At 44.8% G+C, this 3,977-nt stretch overlaps 1 pseudogene; it reads right to left on the reverse strand.

The window, feature by feature from the left end:
* Window positions 1-1,991: 1,991 nt before the first annotated feature.
* On the reverse strand, window positions 1,992-3,416 carry LOC128572588 (keratin, type I cytoskeletal 18-like; annotated as a pseudogene).
* Window positions 3,417-3,977: the final 561 nt, after the last annotated feature.

Here is a 3,977-nt window from a genome sequence, read left to right on the forward strand (position 1 = left end):
TTGTTCCAGCTGTCCTGTCACTCCTCCTTCAGAACCAGAGTGTTTAGTCAGAGGGGAGAGTGGAGTGTTAAGTACTAAATATGTTTTTCCAGCATTTACTAAAAAGTCTTGGCCCACAGCTTTCTATGGAAAGAAACAAGAGGGTAGACTTTCCACTGGAAAGGGCATTCCTAGTGCCATTGGATCAAATTTTTTCTGGCCATAAAAGAATCACTGTCATGGACAAGTATTTCACTTTGTGGCCCTGGTAGAGTGCTGTGGCATCATGATAGCTTACAGCACCTCAAAACCTTAGGCCTAAGCAATCTGTTCCACTTTTGGTTAAGAATAGCTGTCTTGAACAACTGAGCTCAAGCATTCCACCAACCTTGGCCTCTCAGAATGCTAAAATTAAAGGCATAGACAAGCATTTTTGTGAGCAATTCTGTGACCGTCTCAGTTGGCCAGAGTTCTCTGGACCCTGCATTTTTCCACACAGAATTACAAGGCCAGATCCCAGGGGCAGGAGGCCTTCCTTATCAAACGTGCTACTCCTTCTTATTCCCAATTCCTTGGTTTCATATTTCCCTGTGGCTGGATATCACTTTGTAGCCTTTGTATCACCAAGTTATCTTGCGGAATGACCTGCCTGTCTACCCTGATTTTTGCCACAGTGAAAGAGCTGCTCATTCATTCAGCCTCAGAGGAGTCTGGGTTCTCTTCCTCAATTTTGTAAGGGAGTCTGTGAAGAGGTTTAACACAGCCTGTTCACCCCCTGTTGAGTGCGGGCTAACCATATTTCACTTAAAAACAAGAGCAGAGCAAGACGAAAAGGTTTTAAAAAGAGCACCAGTGATGCAGTAGGTGAAAAATCAAGTGCAAACACCTCATTCAATTGAGAAAGTAAAAATCAAACAAATAGGTCAGCAAGGAGGGCATGAAGTTCCCAGATTGTCTCACACCCAGAAATAAGCCTGTAGTTCCAGAGTCCACACTGAGAAGGGAGAAATAATGCTGTTGATTAAGTGTCTCAGTAGTTTAACATACATGTTGTGTCATCTTACCTTAGCAACAGAAAGTCAAGAGGTGTAACAAGTGAATACAAGATAGAGAGGAAGGAATGAAAATGACAGGCAGTTGGGGAAAAGAGGGTGCTGTTGTCAAAGATGAAAGATAAAGATTTTTTTGATATATATATACATATATATATACACATATTTCCTTACTTCAGTTTTAAAGCAGTAACTGATGACCTTCTGTGGTGATAACAGTTTAATAAACTTAATCCCAACACCCATAACTAAACAAATACTGCTTCAGATCGGCAGAACAAAATACAGAGGCAGCTTTATTCTAACTCTATAGTGGGAAATTGATGTGTATTTGATGTAATTTGTTTATCAATTGGAACATAAACTCAAGACGTCTGAAGAGGTTTTAAACAAAATCTCATAACTGAGGAAAAAGCATTTTCTTGTTTTAACTAGATATTGCTTTCTCATTTTGGCCAACTTGTTCACATACAAAATTTTTTCCAAATTCACTTTCATGAATCTTATCATGACTTACATAGATCACCTGTGACATGCTGAAGCCCTCTGTTTATCCCAATATTTCTATCTTAAATCATGACTTTTTTTTTTTTTTTTTTTTTTTAGACAGAGTTTCAAGCTGTTGCCCTGGGTATAGTGACATGGCATAACAGCTCACAGCAACCTCAAACTCTTGGGTTTAAGCAATTCCCTTGCCTCAGCCTCCTAAGTAGCTGGGACTACAAGTGCCTGCCACAACACTTGGCTATTTTTTGGTTGTGGTTGTAATTTTTGTATGGCAGACCTGGGCTGGATTCGAACACACCAGCTCTGGTGTATGTGGCTGGCACCCTTCGCCACTGAGCTACAGGCTCTGATACAACATGACTTATTTTATGATGCAAGTTGGTTCCCCCCCCACCCAGTGACCTCTGAACTCTTTATTGGTATAAAGTCACAATGCTATACTGCCTCAGTGTCTCAGAACCTCAGAACTTTGGTGTCATTTGTCTCAGACACCACTTTGCAGTCCACTATCCTGTGGGCGGTGGTCTTTTGGATGGTTTGCATGGAGATGCTGCTGTCCAGAGCATCACCAAGGTTGAAGTCCTCCCCAACTTCCAGCAAGAAACGGTAGGTGGCGATCTCAGCCTCTAGCTGGATCTTGATGTTCAGCAGTGCCTCATAATCCTGGGCCTGGTGCTGCCCCTCTGCCCAGGTCTGTGCCAGCTCTGACTCCAAATGCAGCAGGACCCAATTGATTTGCTTCATCTGCATGGTGTAGCGGGCCTCCACCCCCCTCAGGCTGTCCTCTAACCTGGACTTCTGAGTTCTCATGGAGTTCAGTTGGGTCACCAAGGACTGGACTGAATGCATCAGCTCTGTGAGCATTGTCTTAGCAGCTCTGTCTTCGGCAAACTGTGAGGTGACCACTGAGGTGCTCTCCTCAATCTGCTGGGACCAGGCCTTTGCCAGCTCTTCTTGGTTCTTCATAGCCAGCTCATCATACTGGGCCCACATGTCTACCACGATCTTGCTCAGGTCCTGGGTTTTGGGCACATCTACCTCCACAGTCAACCCACAGCTGGAAATCTGTGCTTGTAGGACTTTTACTTCTTCCTCGCGGTTCTTCTTCATGAAGAGCAGCTCCTCCTTGAGAGCCTTGATCTCTTGACTCCAGCCACAGTTGATTGACATTGGTGTCATCAATGACCTGGCAGAGCCCATGGATATTGCTCTCCACAGACTGGTGCATGGCCAGCTCTGTCTCATACTTGACTCTAAAATCATCAGCGGCAAGATGGGCATTGTCCACAGAATTTGCAAAGATCTGAGCCCTCAGGTCCTCAATGGTCTTGAAGTAATGCACCCAGTCTCTGACCTGGGGCCCCTTCTTCTCCAGCTGTTTCCAGATTTTGCTCTCTATCCTCTGATCATCAGTCTCCAGGTTCCGCACTCTGTCCAGGTAGGAGGCCAGGCAGTGTTTCAGTTCTTGCATGGTCTCCTCGGTCTGGATGCCCCCTATTCCTGTCAGACACTGGACATCCCCATGGCCAGGTCCCTGGACCCCCAGCTGCCCCAGAAGCTGGTGAAGTGAGACACGGAGATCCGGGAAACAGAGCCTCCCCAGTGTCTGCATAGGATGCTGGCTGCCCTTCTGGCGGGCCAACACTGTAGCAGGCACCTGGGCTGAGCCCAGGGACTGGTAATTGCTGGAGAAGGTGGTAGAACGAGTAGTGAAGGACATGATATCTGAGGAGGAGAGGACAAGACTAGGGCAAACAGGGGGACAAAAGTCCTTATATTGGGTTTTGTCCTACACAAATTTATTCTCTTTCCTTGTAATGTTCCTTACCATACGTATTTCTTCATATTCACGAGTTTCTTCACATCTCTCTCCGACATACTGGTTTCTTCTTGATTTTTTCCCCTAAATCTCTATTGTGAAAGGAAATTCCATTCAAGTTAAGTCTTTTTATTTTCTAAAGGCCTGCGAGCTGGACACAGTGGTTCACACTTGTAATGCCAGCAATTTCGAAGGCTGAAGCAGGTGGATTGCTTGAGCTCAGGAGGTCAAGACAAGCCTGAGCAAACAAAAGATCCCATCTGTAAAAACAGTTGTACATTGTGGCAGATGCCTATAGTCCAAGGTAGTCAGGAGCTGAGGCAAGAGGATCGCTTGAGTCCAAGAGTTTGAGGTTGCTGTAAGGTATGACACCAGGGCACTCAACCCAAGGGCAACTGAGTGACTCTGTCACTAAGAAATAAATGAAGGCCTGAGAATGGAAGGCTATGTTTTTAAAGGATTTAGGACCCAAAACAAACCATAAGACTTCATCCAAACATTGAGCTAAGGAAGTTGACAATCACTAAAAGGAATAAACAAAGGCACAATGTCCCACTCAGCAGAGGGATATTGGAGTACATGTGGGCATGTATTTTAACTTCCATTCTTTTTTTTTTTTT

Source organism: Nycticebus coucang, chromosome 20 (genome assembly GCF_027406575.1).
Source record: "Nycticebus coucang isolate mNycCou1 chromosome 20, mNycCou1.pri, whole genome shotgun sequence".
NCBI lineage: Eukaryota > Metazoa > Chordata > Mammalia > Primates > Lorisidae > Nycticebus > Nycticebus coucang.